Below are 10,297 nucleotides of genomic sequence, written 5' to 3'. Positions count from 1 at the left end.
TAAGGGTAACCCCTCATGAAACGGACCTACATGCAATGGTCTAATCTACGATTGAGGCCAATAGGCTTGGGCTTTGCTCTGCCTTCTGTGGCTTCATTGATGTCAGTGTCGCTGACTATTCAGCATTCTTTAGCAATATGGGATTCCAGCAATAACAATTTTAGCATAGCACCCTATCAAAGTCCTCTCATACAATTTTATAACACCCCAGATTTCCCTCAAGAACTTTTTTTCTATTCAAGCCTTGGCTGAGAGGTGGAATTTGTAAATTCACTCTCTAGTGGACACTCCTTCCTTATGTTTTAAGACAGACTATATGGCCCACATTTTTTTTTTAACCAGTACCTTCAAATGAGACACCTTCATAGTGTTATTAGGTAGCATTTAACACAGACCTCTTAACACCTCTGAATCCTTGATCTTACAAACAGTCCTCTACCATGGGCCTAGTATCTAGACTGCACCCCGAACCTCAAACCTAACTCCCAGTTAGCAGAGACTCATGAATCTGCATGAATGAGGGACAAGGGAAATACTATAGATCAGGCATTCCCAACCACGGTCCTCAAGGCACACCAACAGTGCAGGTTTTAGTGATATCCAGGCTGCAGCACAGATGGTTAAATCAAAATAACTTAGCTACTAATTAAGTCACCTGTGCTGAAGCCTGGATATCACAAAAACCTGCACTGTTAGTGTGCCTTGAGGACCGTGGTTGGGAATGCCTGCTATAGATGGTGAAGAATAGGAGGGGAAGATCCGGGCTCACGCTACCTCCAGCTCCATTTGTGTCCATATCAAGGAAATAGACGCTATGGTAAGAACTTACCGTTGATAACGTGATTTCTCTTATGTCCACAGGTATCCACAGGATAACATTGGGATATGCCGGAGCGACAGCGGAAATGGCACCAAACGGTCACGAGCTTTCTGGCCTCCCAGGATGCATCGGGGCTTCACCATATAGTCCCGCCCACTGACTCAGTCAAATCAGTTCTTTCCACAGCAATTAGGCAGGAGCATCAGGTAGAAACCTATTCAGGCGATAAGAACACACATGAACACCCTGCCATACAAGAGGGAAGAGGTTTATGATTGTCAAGATCCTCAAATCAGGTGCGTCAGGGTAGGACCCCTGTGGATACCTGTGGACATAAGAGAAATCACGTTATCAACGGTAAGTTCTTACCATAACGTCTATTTCTCTGGCTGGGTCCACAGGTTATCCACAGGATAACATTGGGATTCCCAAAGCCAGTTTTAGTGGTGGGGACGCTCCTGATTACACAGGAGAACCTTTCTCCCGAATTGCATCATGAGAAGCAAAAGTATCCAAGGCATAATGTCTGATGAATGTGTTTATGGAAGACCATGTGGCTGCCTTACAAATCTGTTCTGCTGAAGCACCCTGTTGTGCTGCCCATGAAGGACCTACCTTACGTGTAGAGTGAGCAGAGACATTAACTGGAGTAGGGAGATCTGCATGAGAATAAGCTTCTGATATTACCATTCGAAACCATCTCGCCAGCGTCTGTTTACTAGCAGGCCATCCTCTTCTATGAAATCCGTAGAGGATGAAGAGAGAATCTGTTTTTCTGATGGCACTAGTACGATCTATGTAGATTCTTAATGCTCGGACTACGTCCAGCGACGCTTCTCCCGCAGACAGTCCCGATACCTGAAAAGCTGGGACTACAATCTCTTCGTTAAGGTGAAACTTTGAAACCACCTTCAGAAGATAACCAGATCTAGTTCTGAGAACTGCTTTATCTGGAAAAAAAACTTAGGAAAGGAGACTTACACGACAGTGCTCCTAAATCTGATACTCTTCTAGCTGAGGCCATTGCCAGTAGAAAGAGTACTTTAGACGTTAACCATTTAAGATCTGCTCTCTTAAGTGGTTCAAACGGAGGTCCCTGAAGGAATTTGAGAACTAGAATCAAATCCCAGGGAGCTGCAGGAGGAACAAATGGAGGTTGAATGTGTACAACTCCCTGAAAAAAAGTACGCACATCTTTCGCTGAAACAATACAGTTAATGCTGATACTTGAACTCTCAAGGAAGCTACTTTCAAACCCTTATCCAATCCTGCTTGAAGGAAATCCAAAATCCTGGATACTTTAAAAGATCTTGGATTCAAACTTTTTTCACTACACCAATGAATATAGGCTTGCCATATTTGATGATAAATACGAGCTGAAGAAGGCTTTCTTGCTCTAAGCATAGTTTGAATTACTTGTTTTGAAAATACTCTAGCTTCTAAGAAAGAGGTTTCAACAGCCACACCGTCAAAGACAGACGATCCAGATGGCTGTGACAACAAGGACCCTGCATTAGCAGATCTGGACGTTGAGGGAGCAGTATTGGTGCTTCCATGGACATCCTCAGTAGATCTGTGTACCAATGCCTTCTTGGCCAAGCTGGAGCTATTAGAATTATGGCTCCCTTTGCTTGCTTTATTTTTCTCACCACTCTGGGTAACAGAAAGATTGGAGGGAACAGATATGCCAGATGAAATTTCAAATTCGCTGACAGTGCGTCTACAAGGACCGCTCCGGGATCCTTTGTTCTTGATCCTTACTTCGGAACTTTGTTGTTTAGACGAGACGCCATGAGATCTATCTCTGGTAGACCCCATCTGTTCACTATCGTCTGAAACACTTCTGGGTGTAATGCCCATTCGGTTTCCTGAATGGTGTGTCAACCAAGAAAATCCGCTTCCCAGTTCAGTACACCTGGAACAAACACTGCTGACAATGCTGGAAGATGGAGTTCTGCCCACCTTAGTATGGGGGTTACCTCCTCCATCAATCTTTTGCTGCGAGTTCCTCCCTGATGATTGAGGTATGCCACTGCTGTTGCATTGTCTGAGCGAATCTGGACCGGTCTTCCTTGCAGACTGTCCTTTGCCTGAACTAGCGCCATATAAATGGCCCTTATTTCCAACAGATTTATTGGCAGGCGACTTTCCCTTATGGGCCATTTTCCCTGGAACCAAATGCTTTCGAGTACCACTCCCCAGCCTTGAAGACTGGCATCTGTTGTCAGGACTTTCCATTCTTTTATCCAAAAGGGTCTCCCCTTGTTTAAATGGTCTATCTGTAGCCACCACGCTATAGACCTTTTTACGTTTAGTGGAAACTTTATCATCTGTTTTTTTATTGTCTGATGATTTCCGTTCCATTTGGTCAAAATAAGGTGCAGTAGTGGTCTGGAGTGGAATTGCGTATATTCCACCATGTCGAAGGTTGATACCATCAGACCCAACAGTTGCATTCCTGCATGGACTGACATTGTCTGAGTGTGCAACGCCTCCTGAGTCATGACCTGCACCTTGACTATCTTTTTCTCTGGTAAGAAAACTCTCTGTAGACCTGAATCCAATATGGCCCCCAAATGAACCATCCGTTGTTATGGATTCAGAGACGACTTTTCCCAATTTATGAGCCACCCGTGTCTCTGTAAACAAACTACTGTCTGTTGAAAATGGCTCAAAAGTAACTCCTGCGAATGCGCTAGGATTAAGAGGTCGTCGAGGTATGGGAATATTCTTATCCCCTGCTTGCGGAGATAAGCTGCCATCACCACCATAATTTTGGTAAATACCGTGGGTGCTGTTGCTAGCCCGAAGGGTAAGGCTTGGAACTGAAAATGTTGCTGCAGGATGGCAAACCTGAGGTAACATTGATGAGACCTTGCTATAGGCACATGTAGGTAAGCATCCTGTATATCCAGAGATACCATGTAATCTCCCGGTTCCATAGCCAATACTCTGGAGCATAATGTCTCCATGTGGAACCTTGGAATCCAAATGTATTTGTTTAACATTTTGAGATTGATAATTGCTCGGAATGACCCATTTGGCTTCTGAATCAAAAATAGATTGGAATAAAAACCCTGTCCCCTTTGTGATGGGGGTACTGGGACAATTACACCGGACTGAAGCAATTTCTGAACTGCTTCTTGCAGGGCATTGGCCTTCGACTCTATACGAGATGGGCTGGTGCAAAAAAATCTTTGAGGAGGCTGCCTCCTGAATGGGAACCCATACCCGCGAGATACCACCTTCTGCACCCAAGCATCTGTCGTCGACTGTTGCCATATGTGTGCAAAACGAAGGAGTCGGCCCCCAACCCTGGAATCCTCCAGGCGGAGGCCCGTCTCTTCAGGCTCATGGTTTCTGTTCAGGATTGGAAGCTGGCTTTCTACTAGCCCATTGCTTCCTACCCCTTGCCGATCTATTGAACTGGGGTTGCTTAGACTCCTCTTTAGCTTTCGCTTTTCCTTGCCATCGAAATGGCCGAAACTTTGAACCCCTACTCTTAGGGTTATAACTAGCCGGAAATCTGACCTTCTTCGATTCAGCTTCTGATTCTAGAATATCAGACAATTGTTTTCCAAACAATATATTACCAATGAAAGGCAATGCTTCCAATTCTTTCTTGGATTCAGCATCTGCTTTCCAGTGCGTAGCCAAACTGCTCTACGAGCGCCCACTGTCAAGACTGATGCTTTAGAAGCAATCGTACCCATATCAATTGCTGCTTCCTCCAAATATTGGGCAGGTTGTCTTAAACAGCTTAAATGATACTCTTGCTCCCTATTAGGAGAGGCCATTCTCTAGTACCTCTATCCATTCGCCCATTGCCTTTGCTATCCAGGCCGAAGCCATAGCAGGTCTTACCACTGCTCCTGAGAGAGAAAATATATTTTTCAAGAAGCTATCTACCCTTCTGTCTGTGACATCGTTTAGTGAGGTAGATGACAGTGATAAAGCAGATTTATGCACAAGTCGCAGTACATGTGCATCTACTTTCGGAGGAACTTCTCTTTTCGAACAATCCGCAGCTGGAAATGGATAATAAGAATCCCATTTTTTCGGAATCTTTTACTTTTTACTGGGCGTCGCCCAGGATTCTTCCATCATTTCCGTCAGATCATCTGACGCTGGGAATTCAGTTTTAACTGTCTTTGTTCGTTTAAACACAGGTGCTTTAGATTTTGACACTGTTTTGGCTGATTCCTCCAAAGAGAGAACAGCCTTCATAGCATCAATAAGTTCAGCTACATCCTCTGAACTAAAACTCTGCGACTGATCATCATACTGCGTATTTGAATATACTGTATCATCATCTGTTGTATCATCTTGTGTAGTCTGCCACATAGACGCATCTGTCTTAGTCTTACCTGTCCCTTGGTTACTTGTAGAGGCTACTGGAACCAAACTGTAGGAAGGGAGCTGCATGTATGGGTTAATAGTGTAACCCTGTTTTACAAGATAAACATGTTAGGGATGTAGGAGTGCCTGATAAATTCTCCTCGTCACTTTTGACGCTCACAGACATGGTAATATTATGTTTATGACTACACAATTTGTGACTGAAAATCACCTATATATAGATATATAGAAGTGAGATCAATCTGACCACAACCGTGCACCTAAATTGAGGTTCAGAACAGGACTGACAACATAAAAAAGTCAGCACACATACTAGCAGTCAGTCACATGTTAAAACATTAAACATTGCCATATGAGAATACAACCACCATCATAATAACTTACAAGTAAGTAGGAAAATTGTATTTCTGTTTTTAACTGGGTTTTTTCAAACATAACATGCAGAAACAACAGTAATATACAGGTCTCATATGCAATATGTACCAAAATTAACAATTCATACTAACAAGTAGAGAGAATTTTTAGTACTGTATAACCCTTCCTCCATAGAGCGGGATACAGGGAGACTCACCACACTTCCATATCCATCAAATACGCTCACAAGACGCTGAGTGGATTCAGACGCTACTGGTGTACATTGCCGTTCTGATTACTGATGAAAGACACGGACGCTCACGCTCAGTGAATGCCACGTGTATGCAAACGCTAAGGCCTGCAACTCGGTCCGGCAATCTAGTGTTGTACACAACCGCATCGTCTAAGCTGCAACCGAGTACCCTCGTGGTAGCGTCTGAGACGGAAGTGAGGTCATTCAGTTCATGGACGGGAGACGCGAGGAAACTGGTCATGAACTTGGGGGAGGGGCGGCCAGGAGAGCGTCTAATTCCCCCTGTTAACTTAAACTCTAAGGATCGCGGCCTCTACCTAGTCCTGGCGCCTATGATCCCTAAAGCGTAGCGCTGTCGCACTTAAGAGTGGTCGGCGTATCAACACACTGTTTGTAGTCTCCACCAATACAGTGTAGCTGTGTCCGGAATCCCTAGTAAGAGTAAATCCAGAGACTTACCTTCTCCCCATGCTCTGGCCACAGCCTGGTTACGTATGCTGGACCTGCTAGAAACATCCGACACAGACCCCCGTCGAGACAGCACTGTACCGCGAAGGTAAGCGTTGTTGCGACCCAGTGGGGAGTTGTTGGAGCGACTCTTTCTAGTATGCGTTTAAGACGCTATTAAGAAAAGTCACTCAAAAACATAGTTAGACTATAAAAATAAAATAATAAAAGCTTCAGGCTGCTTTATTAACAGCAGCCCTGTGACCATGCTCCGGCTCCTGCCGCACCAAACAAAAAACTGATTTGACTGAGTCAGTGGGCGGGATTATATGGTGAAGCCCCGATGCATCCTGGGAGGCCAGAAAGCTTGTGACCATTTGGTGCCATTTCTGCTGTCGCTCCGGCATATCCCAATGTTATCCTGTGGATAACCTGTGGACCCAGCCAGAGAAATGGTCAATAAATGACTTTACAAGTGGTACTATGTCCCAACTCATCTCAATAAAATGAACTAAAATGTGTCTAGTTGCTGCTGGAGAGCTCATCCATTCTAGATAGACATTGGGAACTTTGTTCATCCCTTAAAAGGCATCACAGTTCCATTTTCCTCCACATTCTACCTCCTTCTAATACAGATTCCTGGGTCCTCCCACTTAGGGATGGGAATTAAATGAGGTTTCATTGGAATCATTAATATCGGTTACCTCTGCAAGGGTGATGATCAAAAGTTTCCACACCATCAGTTTTTTCCGATCTTCTACCAATGATTTGGGGAAGTGAGGGTTTGTGGAACGGCAGACGGCTCGTTTGATTGGCGCCCATGTCTGGACAGGATATATGCACCTTCTGTTATAGACTGGAGGATACCTTTTGCTATATTAACCCTTCTCAGCATGTGGCAGGTTTTTAAAATGGACTTTATGTCCAGTATTATCAACAACACGTCCCTTCTCTTTCGCGGATTGCCACTCCACCGCTTCCACTTCTTCTCTTTACTAGAAAACCATTAAGAACCACATTAATTACTTATTAGAACTGTAATATGCATCTCAATTTTCAGTGTTTGGGAATTCCTGTTTGTACTGGTTTCCCATATTAACTTGTACTGTTGGTCTATTCCCTTAAGTCTGAGGCTGTACTGCTGCATAAAATAGGATTTTAATACTTACCAGTAAATCCTTTTCTCTTAATCCGTAGAGGATGCTGGGGTCACTTCAAGAACCATGGTGTATAGACGGGATCCGCAGGAGACATGGGCACTTTAAGACTTTCAAAGGGTGTGACCTGGCTCCTCCCTCTATGCCCCTCCTCCAGACTCCAGTTTAAGGAAACTGTGCCCAGGGAGACGGACATTTAGAGGAAAAGGATTTATTGTTAAACCACGGTGAGCATCTTACCAGCTCACACCTCAAGCATGCCGCAGAACGTGGCACTCAATAGAACACAAGCCAAAGGCATGAAGAATTTTCAGCACTATGCTGACAAAAACCGTAACACAACCTGTGTGAAACCACAACCAATAACTGCAGATACAGTACGCACTGGGACGGGCGCCCAGCATCCTCTACGGACTAAAGGGCCCTACACACTGGCCAACATGACTGCACGATATGAACGATCTCGTTCATTAATGAACGAGATAACGTTCATATCGTGCAGTGTGGAGGCTCCAGCGATGAACGATGCGCGGCCCCACGCTCGTTCATCGCTGGTGTCCAGTCAGCTGTGCATGCAGGCCAATATGGACGATCTCGTCCATATTTGCCTGCAGTTCTATGGAGCCGTGTGACGGGGGGAGTGAAGTAACTTCACTCCCCCCTGTCACTGGCCCCCCGCCGCCGGGTCGCCCGTCGGCCGTATCCACCGTCGGACAGCTCGGCGGCGAATCGGCCAGTGTGTAGGTATTAAAATCCTATTTTCTCATACGTCCTAGAGGATGCTGGGGTCACTTCAAGAACCATGGGGTTTATACCAAAGCTCTAGAACGGGCGGGAGAGTGCGGATGACTCTGCAGCACCGATTGACCAAACTTAAGGTCTTCATCGGCCAAGGTATCAAACTTGTAGAACTTTGCAAATGTGTTTGACCCCGACCAAGTAGCTGCTCGGCAAAGTTACAATGCTGAAACCCCCCGGACAGCCGCCCAGGATGAGCCCACCTTTCTAGTAGAATGGGCTTTCACTGATACCGGTAACGGCAATCCAGCCGTGGAATGAGCGTGCTGAGTGGTGTTCCAGATCCAGCATGCAATGATCTGCTTGGAAGTAGGACACCCAACCTTGTTGGGAGCATACAGGACAAACAGAGCCACTGTTTTCCTAATCTGAGCCGTTCTGGCGTCATAAATCTTCAAAACTCTGACTACATCCAGAGATTTTGCCTGAGCAAAGGCGTCAGAAGCCTCAGGCACCACAATAGGTTGGTTGATGTGGAAAGAGGAAACCACCTTCGGTAGAAATTGCTGACGTGTCCTCAATTCAGCTCTATCTTCCTGGAAGATCAAATAAGGGCTTTTGTGAGACAAGGCCGCTAACTCAGACACCCGCCTTGCAGATGCCAAGGCCAATATGATGACCACTTTCCAAGTGAGGAATTTCAACTCCACCTTCCGGAAAGGTGTAAACCAATGTGATTGAAGGAACTGCAACACCACATTACAATCCCAAGGTGCCCCTGGAGGCACAAATGAAAGTTGGACGCGCAACACGTCTTTCATGCAAAACTGAACTTCCGGAAGGGAAGCTAATGGTTTCAGAAAGAAAATTGACAATGCTGAAAACTGGACCATAATGGAGTCCAACTGCAGTCTGCATTTCCCCCAGCCTATAGGAAACGGAGAAAAACGCCCTAACTGAAACACTTCCATTGAAACGTTCTTGGATTCACACCAAGACACATATTTTCTCCAAAAACGGTGGTAATGTTTAGACGTTACTCCTTTCCTGGCCTGAATAAGAGTGGGGATGACTTCCTTGGGAATACCATTTCGGGGTAGGATTCGGCGCTCAACAGTCATGCCGTCAAATGTAGCCGCGGCAAGTCTAGGAACACGCGCGGTACCTACCGTAGTAGGTCCTCGCGAAGAGGAAAAGGCCCAGGATCTTTTAATAATCAACTCCTGAAGATCTGGGCACCAAGCCCTCCTTGGCCAGTCTGGGGCAGTGAAAATTGCCCAAACCGTTGTTCTCATTATGCCGAGAACTTTTGGGATCAGTGGAAGTGGAAGGAGTACACCGACCGGAATAGCCACTGGCTCACCAGAGCATCTACTGCTATTGCTGAGGGTCTCTTGACCTGAAACAATTTTTCTGAAGCTTCTCGTTGAGACGAGAAGTCATCCTGTCTACTGGAGGAACTCCCCAAAAACTTGTCATCTCTGCAAAGACTTCTTGGTGGAGGTCCCACTCTCCCGGACGTAGATCGTGTCTGCTGAGGAAGCATGCTTCCCAGTTGTCCACCGGAATGAAAATTGCTGACAGAGCCCTTACATATTTTTCTGCCCAGAGGAGGATCTTCGTCACCTCTGCCATTTCCGCTCTGCTTTTTGTTCCGCCTTGCTGTTACCTTATCCAACTGGATCTGCACGGCGTGATCTTGAAGAAGATGTACCGCCTGTTGAAGGCCGTTGTAAATGGCTCTCAATTCCAGCATATTCATGTGAAGGCAGGCTTCCCGACTTTAGCATTTTTCTTGGAAGCTTTTCTCTTGAGTGACAGCTCCCCAGCCTCGGAGACTTGCATCCGTGGTTACCAGGACCCAGTCCTGAATCCCGAACCTGCGTCTCTAGTAAGTGCGAGGTGTGGAGCCACCACAGGAGCAAAATCCTGGCTTTTGACAACGGGATTATCTTCCTGTGCATGTGTAGGTGGGAACCGGACCCCTCGTCCAACAGGACCCACTAGAACACCTTGGCAAGGAACCCGTCAACTGAATGGCCTTGTAGGCCGCAACCATCTTTTCTAATGTATTGATGGATTGACACTCCAGCTGGTCTCGGAATTTGTATGACCAGATTCTGGATCTCCAGAGCCTTTTACACTGGAAGAAAAAAACTCTGTAGTATC

The sequence above is a fragment of the Pseudophryne corroboree genome, chromosome 2, assembly GCF_028390025.1.
Source record: "Pseudophryne corroboree isolate aPseCor3 chromosome 2, aPseCor3.hap2, whole genome shotgun sequence".
Lineage (NCBI taxonomy): Eukaryota > Metazoa > Chordata > Amphibia > Anura > Myobatrachidae > Pseudophryne > Pseudophryne corroboree.
Note: the sequence above shows the minus strand (reverse complement) of the source record.